General features: G+C 40.2%; 1 protein-coding gene across 5 annotated transcripts in view; it reads right to left on the reverse strand.

Annotated features, from left to right (window-relative positions):
• Nucleotides 1-12,155, reverse strand: part of PRKAG2 (protein kinase AMP-activated non-catalytic subunit gamma 2) — a 220,269-nt gene that overhangs the window by 30,047 nt on the left and 178,067 nt on the right. The window lies entirely within an intron of this gene.

Below are 12,155 nucleotides of genomic sequence, written 5' to 3' on the forward strand. Positions count from 1 at the left end.
TTTAAGTAACCTTAAAAAAATAGTAAAAACACATGCCAAATCAACTGAACACCATTGTGCAGAAGGACAACCCTAAAGCCAAACTCAAATTCACACTTTGAGATCTGGACAGACAGTCACAGGTTTGCACTCTGCATTTCAGACTCATCTTTCCTTTCAGATTAAACACAACAAAATGCATTGTTCTTCTCTGATGAGAAAGGACCTCCATGCTGAAGAGTTATACTCTCAAAAAATCTCTTTTTTTTCCCCTTAACAGCAACCTACAGGAACATGCATCTCAACACTGTTATATACAGAGGAAGACAGTCTGAAACTTGGGCTTGACTAACTCAAGCTCCTTAAATTAATATTTCTTGAATTTTTACCACTACCTGTTTCACATTTCACATAGCAATTTTCTATTTTCTAAAGAGGCAGCAGGCAAGTTCTGTAATTAGCTCCATTCTCTTCAGGCTACACAGAGCATCACAACTCCAACACTTTGTTTATAAAACCAGGCTCCATGTGGCTGGAATGGTTTTAGTGCTGCATGTCTGTAGCAAGGACATGCAATCCCATCCATATGACCTTAAATTTCCTTTGCACTTGTTCAGATGCATGTGCATACAACCCTCAGATCTGCTTAGCTACATTAATTTTTTCTTTTTTAAGCAGTTTGGCTCTCTATTCTTTCCTTTCAGGAGCAGGTAGCTAGAACTTGGTCAAGGATAATCTCCCCAAGAGACTGTACCCTTTAGACCCTGTAATAATTCCACAGTAACCTGGACATACATTACACTTTTGAAGAGCAAAATAAAAAAGTCAACAAATTAAAAAAAAACAAACCCTTTAAATACCTACTGACCATTACAGAACTTCATAGTAGGGAGTTAAAAACCTCAAAATCCTCATTTGCTAGATTTGCTCAAAATCAGTTATCTTGCTTTGGATAAATTTTAATTTCCACCAAATGGCTCAGCACAGCCTTTTTGGCCCAAATTTACAGAATCAAAGCTGGATTTCCTCTGCAAGTGGTTGCTCCAGGATCCAGTATCTTCTGCACACTGAGCAAGTCATTAATTTCCTACTCCCATTACTCTTAAAATAAATATTAAATAACTAATCAATAAGTCGGGTCTTTAGAAAGCCATGGTTGCTTCTACAATCCTAAATGCAGTCCCAAGAGCCCTTAAAATAAATAACTAAACAAATAATCAATAAGGCTGGTCTTTAGAAAGCCATGGTTGCTTCTACAATCCTAAATGCAGTCCCAAGAGCCCTTATTTACTTCAATCTCAAGTTTGTAAACAATTAAGATACTACAGGTAGAAACAAGCATAGGAACACCTCAAATTCCACCAGAACAGTGGAATCACCATCCCTGGACATGTTCAAAAATTGTGTGGATGTGGCACTTGGGGACATGGGATGGTGGACACAGTGTTAACAGTGGGACTTGATGATCTTAAAGAGGTTTTTTTCCAACCTAAATGATTCAATGGTTCTATAAACCACAAAACAACCAGCTGAAAAAATGAGCCCTCTCAGAGCACATCATGGCTCCACAGAGTCTTGCCAACTCACTAACAATTTTTAAATGCATCAGGATAAGCACAGTAACTGTGAGCCAGAACAATTCCATCAGGAGAGGCTGCTCATGGCAGCCACAGCCAGGAACTCTCACCAGCACAGTGAAGGTGTGCCCATAAACCCTTTCCACACATTCCCACCCTCCAAACAACTTCAGCTGGACCTCAACAATCCCCCCCAGATGCAAAAGAATGGTTAAATGTTATCTCACCTTGTGCTGCCTTCCAGCTCAGGGGAGACACCACAAAGGGACTGCTTCCCTTTAATTTTAACTGCAAAGTTACAATTAAAAATATTCAGAAGCATGAGATAGCCATCTGTGAGCACTGTTAACACCCCTGTAAATAGCTAGGAAACTCTCGCAGGATCTCGACAAGGATCAAATCGTCCAGCTGGAACTCAGGTTTATTTCTACAGATCCTTATACCATAGGTAAGTACAATGCACCACTTTATTTGTTACTAACTGAACATGCAAAACATCAGCAGCTCTGGTTTAACTCTCATGTCCTACACAACTCCATCAAGTGCCATTGGAAAGGATATTTGAGACCTTCTAACACCTTCAGTTACCTGGGAATGCTCAGCAGCTGCCACAGCCCAATGCCTTGTGCAGGTACTGTGGATTATGTATATACTATGTACATACACAGCTGTTTAATAGAGAAAAAAGTCTCCCAAATCTAAGGCTCAGCACATCTCAGGGATGCACTCACACCCTGCACAGGGAGGGCATAATCCTCTTTACAGTTTCTCTCCCCTTCCAGTGCTTTGTGTTGTATCCAAGCATTACCGTGCTGCAAATGTAACTGATCAAATTAGAACACCCTCATCTCCATGAGGATATTTCTACTTTATTACCGGCTTAGTCTCTTGTTCCAGTCTTATTTGGTGGCCTCCAGGAGGGTTTGGTGGCCCTGGCAGGGTTTGGTAGCTGCCAGGGGGGTTTGGTGGCCCCTAGGAGGAACTGGTGGCCCCAAGGAGGTTTTGCTGACTGCCAAACCCTGCCAGGGCCAACAAACCCTCCTGGCGGCTACCAAACTTCTCCAGGGTCACCAACCCCTCTTAGGGGCCACCAAACTCTTCCAGGGCCACAAAAAATGCCAGGGCTACCAAACCTTCCTGGGGGCAACCAAATATATTTTCCCATTCATTAATTCTGCAGCCTCTGCAGCACCTGCCAAGCAGCATTTCCTTTGGAAGGACACGGACAGATCCCTCCTGGCCTGACTTACAACCTCCTCATCTCTGATCTGCACCCGAGATGCTCTGCCCAGCATGCAGGAGATGTGACACAGAGCTGCCTCCAGCCAAAGCTCAGCTCTCCACTCTCATCTCTGCAGATCAGCTGCCTCACAGAGCACATTCCCAGCAGGAGGCATCTGAATCTAGAGCAGATCAGGAGGAGAAGAACCCACTAATAAGGAGCTGAATGTGTTTCTGTGGGGGTGCACACTCATGCAAGTGATCTCCTGAAGATTCATCTGCAAGTGGACAGCGCCCATTTTTGCCCAGAAGGCAAAAATATCCAAACTCCCAGTGCCGTTTTTTGTGATTTTTAATAGAAAACAACCTGGAAGGTTACAGGTAAACCCTGTCAGACAGTGAAGTTGAGCACCTTGTCATACAGGCTTTTACAGAGTCAATTCTCTACATTGGCATTTTATTTGCTCCTACTGTCAGAGATCCTTTAAATAGTTAAAAATCAATCTATTTGTATTTTTACCACTCTGCTCCTCAATCTTATTCACCAAAATGATTTTTACTTTCTCCTCTTCTCCCACCCTTCACTACAAAATGAGACATGCTTTTGTTTTTTATTTCAGCCAGTAGATGTTATTTACAAGAGCATCATAGCTCTTTATTTTTTTTTTGGGACAGATTAATTATTCATCAATACTGACTCAGATTGCAGTGGGACTCAGTACAAAGCATAATTCTCTATTCAGAGAGCTCTAAGGTAGAACTACATTCTGAACAGTCAAGAATGACACAGAAATTTCTGCAGCATTGCTGAAGCCATTTCCTCAGATCCACTGAACAGATCCTTCAGTTTCACTCATGCCTTTGCTTGGGTGATTTCCTCTCAGAAATGCAGGATGATTTCCTGCAGGGTGATTTCCTCTCAGAATTTCAAGATCTTTAAAAGCAGGAAAAAAGAAGAGGAAAAAACAAAAAAAAAAAAAAAAGAAGTGCCTGCAGATGAAGAATAGGAATATAACATCAACACTCATGGAAAAGCTTCCAAATACTGCAACATAAAAACCTAAAGTTCCTCAGAAGTGTCTACTGCAAGCCACAGGCTCCATTTCTGGGCTGTGTTTCTATTGGGGTGGCCCAACAAGATCCTGGACCAGAAATGCTTCCTGATCTCAACAATACAACATCAGGAACTCTCCTACTGTATTTTATGTTTCAGCTGTGTTATGCTTCTGGTATCCAGCCATATTTCAAGTTCATTCATTGGTTCCAGGAGTATTTGGCAGAAAGCACAGGTTCCACAGAGCCTGGGTTTTCTCACCTTCTTCAAAGTGTTAATTCCACCACAGCAGCTCCCCACAGCACCCCTGTCCTTATGGTCAGATTGAGGGCTGGGACCTCTGGCAACTCTCAATCATTTGAAGAACTCAAACTAAAGAGCCTAAACCTTGTTACTAACCTAAAGAACTGCTAGTATAACTGACTTCTCAAAGTTTCACATGAAATTAATGGCCAAATTTTAAAGGCCCTTTAAAAAGTAAGGGAAAACAGCAGAGAGAAGTATGCAAAATATACACTCAGCTAACTGCCTAGCCTGGTGAACAGCTTGCAGGAAGACAGAAACCACAAATATAGACAGTAATTGCACCATTCTGCCTGATTTTTTAATAAGAATCAGTACGGAAACCATACAATTTAAAAAGCTTAAGAATTCTCTTAGAGCAGCAGGAGCTGTGCTGAGCACTCCCAGCCCTACTTTTCACCTTGACTATTGGCATAATCATCTCCCCTCAGCCAGGTCCAACAGATAAAAGGAAATGAGGAAGTAGAAAAGTAGTTTTGTGATGTTCTCACTTGTACTAAGCAACCTAGTTAGGGGAAAACACATTTTATTTTCTGTTACTGCACACACATATCTGCACTTCAGGGCACTCCACGCCATTCTTCTATTTTACAAGTTGCATGATATGCTGAATATCAAATTTCAGATGCCAGAGAATGAAAATATTAAAGACCAAAGATTTTTTTCATCACAATGTTTATTATGGAACTGATCCAACAGCAATACATTAAGTCAAATTTATCAGTGTAATTATACTGATAAACTTTATTGAAAGGTGTTATGCCAAAGTACTCTATACTATTCTGACATGTATATATAAACACACACACATATTTATATATCTCCTGCCCTTTCCTCACACTAGAAGCTACCCAGGACAATGACAGCACCCACAGCAAAGATCAGCTTAGCTGTGCCAAGTGCTGCCAGAAGACACCAGGGTGAGCAATCACTTCAATAAGCCAGGACAAGTCACCCTCTCTCCCTCCTGTTACAGATAACCCTTGGCAGAGAATACAACAGGTAAAAGACATCATTAACCTTGTAAATTGTTTTTCTCACTGTGGTTTTATCTGAAAGCTGTCACAAAAACTGGCTTTCAAGTTTCTGATAACTCCTGGTCTGAATTTACTGAAGGAGGTCCTTAATATCCCTGAAAACCTCCCACACAGCTTTCACAGTGCTGGAGATTGTAGGAGTTCCAGCACAAGTCACTAACACAACACAGATCTGGAAAGGAACATCCACAGTGGATACAGCTCATCCACTCCAAGAGCAACAGTGACACCACTCAGAAGGAACCATGAACTATTCCGGACCACCAGGACCTGGAACACAGCTTTTAAAGGAAATAGGGGCACCTGAATGATGCAGGGTCTCAAGAATAATGATCTCGTTATCAAATGTCCAGGTAGGATTTGATCAGCATTCCTCAGCAAAGGGACAGACAAAAACAGATTCATCCAGTAATTGCTGTGTACAGGATGCTGCTGTGATCATGAGCAAGAGCTTTTCTTCAGCCTACCTTCTGCAAGACAAATATTTAGCAGGTTTTTAGCTAGGTTTGAATGCTTCACAAATTAAAATGTACATGGTATATCCAGTGAAAAGCTTGGGAACCAAGGGGCTGGCAGAGAACTGCAAGAAACTGCAATTTTGTACAGAATAACACTAAGGGGGCATGACTGCTCCGTCTGCTGAAGAGCCAAGAACACTGGAAACAGTGGACAAGAAACCAGACACCAGAAGCTGAATCAATGTCAGACTTAGTAGGAAGAGAATACTAACATAATTTAAGAAGGGCAAGCAGGGGAGAAAAGAAGCACTGTAGTGCTGTATCATTTTCTGTATCTGATTTCTGTTTATTCATGAGGAAACTTATCTCAGAAAAAGAAAAAAAACACCACCAAACTAACCATCCATGTAATCAGCCACAGGGTAAGATTGAATGGTAAAAAAAGAGAGAAAGAGCAGGAAAAGATGGTCACAGGAATACCTATTCTATGAGGCAGGAGATAAATCACAGAACCAGAGAATATCCTCAATGGAAAGGGACCCACAAAGATCAGAGTCCAGCTCTTGGCTCTACACAGGACAACCCCTAAATTTTTGGAACATGCTTGACAAAACTTTCTTGCTGAGAAGGCAGCCAAGACTAGCAATGTACTATTTCCAATTATACAGGGAAAAAACCAAACAGGTTTACAGTTCAATATAAGGGAAATAATATGATGATAGTGTTAGAAGTTGACAACTCCATCACAAGCTGAAAGGCTTTTGAATGCAAGGAACAGGAAGAAAGGATGTAGAGACAGAAACAAGACTTTATTTTAAAGCTCTCTGCAGTTCTCAGAAAGAAAAATATTCTGGAAGACCACACATTGAAGTTACACAGTAGCATTATTCATGCAGCCACGGGCTATAGGGCATGGATGTTGCAGATTGAACCTTTCCCACCCTCATCTAAAGGAATGCCTGAACTGGCAGATAATGATTACAGCAAGTTTGCAGATGGAAGAAACTCTGATACAAAGAAGTGATAGGAAATGTATCTGGAGATCAGTACCAGGAGCTTCTTCAGAGTTCCAACATTAATTCAGTTGTATATTACAGCATGGATATATGATGTGACAGAGGAAAGGGACTTCAAAAAAGTGTGAGCACACAGGAACTACAATAGAGTAAGTGAGCTCTCCCTTGCTAACTGCACCTCATCCTGCAAACAGGAAGAGAGTCTAGAAGCACAGAAAATAAGAGAGGAAAACAGGTACATGAGCAGATAAATAACAGTGAATAGAGAAGTAAATGTGCTGTGCTGTTACTCAGGTCCTCAGACAAAGGATAATCCTTCTAGTAACAGTAACAAGCTAAAAGAAACCAGAACACATCTTTAATAACTACATGCAGAATTGCTTAAGACACTTTAAAATATAACCTTCACTATTGTGTGCACCTACCTTTATTATTTTTTTTTGCACACATTTTAGTGTTTGCTGAATTCCAGAGTCAGTGCAACTGTTCAGTCACTTTGGATCAGCAAGGTAATTGAGATGTTTTCTCCCCTTGTCACAAGGAGTTGCTTCATGCAGAGACAGCAGGTTATTATGTGTGTAAACAGGAGTCAGCCCAGCTAAAAACAACCATTCCTCAACTGCAAGTTCATGAAGGAGAAGCTATACTACCAGTCTGCAGGAAAGCCAAACAAATTCAAACCCAGTCAGAATTCTTAGGAGTATTGAAGCAAGTTACTAAAACCAGTGTATTTGTAAGCACCAACAAAGGCAGCTCAACAAAAGCAAAGAAAAAAGTCAACACAACTCTATCAGGAACAGTTCACACTAACTAATTTTTACCCAGAATAAAATGATCAACTGGATGAAAAAGAAGAAAGACACAAAATAGAAATAATAGTAAAAAAAAAAAAATAAAAATCACAGCATGCTAGAGACACTAATTTTAAAGCAAGCATGGATATCACTGCATGAGGAGAAGACAGAGTAGAATCACCCCATGGCAGCTGCCTAACAAGCAATCCCAGCTGCAGCAAAACTAGAAATATAATATTTTTTATTGGGTTTGCAAGACTGGATGACAACTGTATGTTTTTAACAAGCCATGGACTCCAGTTCAAACCCTTCCCCAAGCTGGAACATTTCCAAGGCTCACCTCATGCAAATCAGGGAGTGCAGAATGGCAATGCAAGCTCACACTGCAGGACCTGACATTTCTACAACTCACCCTGGAAGTGTTTTTATCAGTAGTTTGATATCTCCCATTACAACAGAGTATCAGGGGATCAAGACTTGATTTTATTCAACATTCTCTTTAGTGATCTTCAAAACAGGAACAGACCACACTTTAAAGAGCTTGCAGTAAGAGCTTGAAATGGTTGCAAAACTTAAGACTTCACAGTATCTTCAAACTGAATTTAGAAGTAGATTGGAGATAGTACAAATTTTAATGAAATACCAAAATCTGCAAGAAACACTCAATTGGAAGAGTGCAAATTATGGAGTAACTAAACACCACCACTGCTGAGAGAGAAGTAACTTGTTATTAACTTAATTTGCTACAGAAGTAAAGAAGAAAAGGCAGTTTGCTTAAACAAAACAATAGGCAAACAAAAAAACCTCCACAGGTGCTGGAGAGCCATTAATGCATTCCACAAGCTGGTCAGACAGAACAAAGCAACCAAAGGACACTGCACAAGCTCCTTCCTTAAAGGTCCTAAACAGGGAATGAGACAAGTGTCTCCACATCCTGCTCAGAACAAAACCATTATTAGTTTTTGACAATACTTCAAAAGATCCACTTTGCTGGTTTTGAGGTTTAGATACCTACATGTCCTCAAATTCCAGCAGTACCTAAGACTTGGAAGAGAAAAGTGATACAAACAATTGTTTGAAACAGTGAGAGATTTGGATTGTTTTGCAGTCTTACATTCACAGCACACTTCAAAACCCTGCCCTGAATTTTGTTTCTCGTTACTGGTGTTGGTTAAGTCCTGGTAACTGGGCTAAGTTAACACTTCTGTTTTACTGTAGCTCTCTACTGGCAGTGTGGATAAGCAAACCATTATTGTGAGATTTGAGACAGACAAAAAAAGTGATGGGCAGCTTAAGAAACTCCACATTCCTGAGCTAATCATAGTAACTCTGAAGTTCCTTGTCCAGGCAGGCAGAGAAACTTCTTTTATTTGTGTACAAGCAAGAGCTGCCTTGTTTAGGACCTAACTGGTAAACAGCACCATAAACCCAACTGAATCCTTTTGAAAATACTTTTGAAACAGCTCTGTATCTCTTAAATCAACTGTTGGTCGAAGGTCTGTACTTTGAGAAAAGCATCACTGTGGTTTTGTGAATAAAGGTAGCAACTTCAGCCTGCAACCTTAATGCTTCTAGGATTTTCACCACAACAAAGAATAAGCTGACCTGAAGAATTTTCTAAACCATGTTCAAGATTTTCCCTTGACAACAGGCACTACCATTTTCCCCTAAGCATCCCAAACAAAGATCTAAATTAAGATGTCGCCTGTCTGGAATGTGGGCCTGCTCTTCGAGATTGTGAGACACGAAAGGCAAGAAACTAAAAATGGCATTAAACTTCTGAATATTAATATCAGCAACCACTCTGGGCAGAGCTGGACTCAAGGGAACTTTAAGGTATGTGATTAATGAGAGAATAAGCCAGCCTGTATCTCTGCTGCAAGATTAGTCAACAATTTGAATTTTTGCTGTATCTTTAAAACAAGCCCAAGTCCTACTAGATACACAGTTTGCACAAACTTTTAGAAAAGAAATAGTCATTTAAGTCTTCTAGGAATTAGTTTAAGATCAAACCTAAACATGCAGCTTAACCCAAACATTAATCACACAACAAGCATTTTCAAAATGAGCACACAGCATCTTCACAAGCTGCAGCCATATCCCCACTGAACAGGGCAAACATTTAATCTGGGGGCAATCTTCCACTGAAGACTAAACCCAAAGGGTCAATGCTTTAAGGAGAAATACTTCTTTTAAGACTTCAGCCATAAGGACTTTGGACTGTGCTTGCTGGAGAAATAGTTTTGTGAAGTCTAATAAATTGCTGGTCTCAAATCCTAATTACTTACAACATCTAAAGTTGAAGCTTTTAATAATTAGGTATTTACATTTTCATTTCTCTCTAATTTGCCCTTGCAGATTTCTTCTCCTTCCCTCCCTATGCATGCCAACACCTTCTAAACAGCTATTATTGGCATTTCTTATAAAAAGTTATGAATCTGTATGCACACTTTATTAGGCTATTGAGTGTTCTGTTCCAATATACCACTTAGGAGATTTACCTACAGCAGGTGTAGCTTGAAGCTACACAGAGAAAGAACCAAGAGCTCTGTAACTCAAGCAGGTGACATCCAACACCCATTCAATGTATTCAGAAACAGTTTTCTGGAACCCATTTTACAGGAATTACTGATTTTTTTCTATTATACCACAGATAAACTGCAACTCTTCCCAAAGCTTGATGTACATCAGGTCTGTATAGACCTCATGTCTATACAGAGCAGCACTGGAGTTTTTGAGGGGTTCTTTTTGCCTGATTTTTTTCCAAGAACTGACTCAAAATTATACTAGAGAAGTTCAAGCAAGGCTGTGGCAGGAGAGATCCGTGGAACTGCTTGTGTAGAGCAGAGCATTCACCTTCTGCACTCTGGCATTCAGAGACTCCTATCAAAGGCAGCCACACAAACCCTGGCTGTGAGTGATCACCCTCCACCCTGAACTGAGCCAAAGCATTGAATCTATCCCACAACCCATCCAGTACCTATGCTGGAAGTCAGAATACTGTTTTAAAGCTCTTATAGGAAGAGTTTATATCCATTTATTGTTGTGCCAATGTTCTCAATTTAATTTTTCTCTTCATTTAATTTCATTTAATTATCCCCTTCCCATCCCTTCTAGGATATTTTCATGCATGCAGTGTTATCACATCACTTCTTGGTTTTTCTTTTACTGAGTTAAATGAGTAAAGCCCTATGGTTTCCTCATAAATGGCCTTTTTCTATGCTCATCTCAGTTTGTTCTCTTCTCCAGCAGCTCAGACATCTCTCTTTTCTGTCTTTACATCAGTAGAAATTCAAAATAAACAGCAGAAAAGAATGCCAGTGTGAGGGACTGGTAGGAAAAAAAACCCTTTTTCATTCTATTTCTTAAAATGCCCAGTGTCATAACTAAATACTCTGTCACAATACAAAGAGAAAAGGAAAATAATATAATAACATTGTAAAAAAACCCAACCAAACAAAAAAACCCCACAACACAACTTAAAAAACACCCTAAAAAAGACCAAAAGAAAATCACATCACAAGTAAAACCAGTGGTCTATAGCACAGGAAAATTGCTTTTAGACAAAATGTAGGAGTACCATTAACCTCTGCCACAGTCAAAATTGGTAAAATCACCCAACTGGTTCACTGAAAAAGTGAAATCCATAAAAAAATTGAGTAGAGGAGGAAAGAACCTAAAACCAAATTAGTTGTATTCAAACAGTATTCAGAAGCTGCCTTAAAGATATTCACAACATACTCAAAAACCTTTTAGATGTGGTCCACTCTTAGAAGGACAAGGTAATTTAAGCTCCACAAAGTTCCATCTAGGTGCCAAGCTGGATGTCTAAAAGACAAATTTGACTTTGCTCTAACATAGTCAGGCTTGTATTAAACTGCTTTGGCTTTAGGTTAGTCCCAGCCATTAGTGCAACCCTTCCACAGAAGGATTTTCCCCTGAACTGTCAGATTTTCCATTTGTCAGTCTTCTGTACTCATAGAGGAGCTGCAGTAAAGCTCACCACAGCAGGCACCCAAGGCAAACAGTCTCAGCATGGAGAGGAATATTTTGTTTCAAGATACAAGAACTGCTCTGAAAAACAATACCATGAACTCCTGTACTTACTCTTGAAGTGCATTTCTTCATGTTTCAAACTCAACTACTTCCCCAAACCCATGCAATGCTAATAGAGCTGTACATTCTGGAAACTAAAAATATTCAAATCAACAAAGTAACTGCAGACAGGTCATTGCTACCCCAAGACCAAGCTGCTAAACAAACAGCAGAACTGGTGTCAGTGTCATGAGTGAGGCTCCAAACACTGTGACCACACATCCTCAAGTTATCAAAACCACAGTGCCCTTCACTAAAAGCCGTCTTACAGAACACCCACATCTGCTGCAGATGATTAATAAGCAGAAATAGTTAAGATTGTTTAGCAACAGTTAGATTGAGCCAACTGATGCAAATATTCTGCTGTCATTCCTGTCACCGCTGGCATCACTTCAGCTCAAACCATGTCACCTCCATGCAGAACTCAGCCATGCCCCAAGGCAGGAGGTTTTCCAAGAGCACTGACTTGATCAGCCAAATTTAACAGCAGAAAGAATCAAACCACCAGGACAATTATCCTGTTCCATCTGCACTGTCCTGCCTATGAATGTGCAGGGCATTAAAGGAGTCAGTTGGATGGAAGATGGGAGACCATCCCCCAGAAAGTTTCTTAAGGGAAGG

Source organism: Ammospiza caudacuta, chromosome 1 (assembly GCF_027887145.1).
Source record: "Ammospiza caudacuta isolate bAmmCau1 chromosome 1, bAmmCau1.pri, whole genome shotgun sequence".
In the NCBI taxonomy this organism is placed as follows: Eukaryota; Metazoa; Chordata; class Aves; order Passeriformes; family Passerellidae; genus Ammospiza; species Ammospiza caudacuta.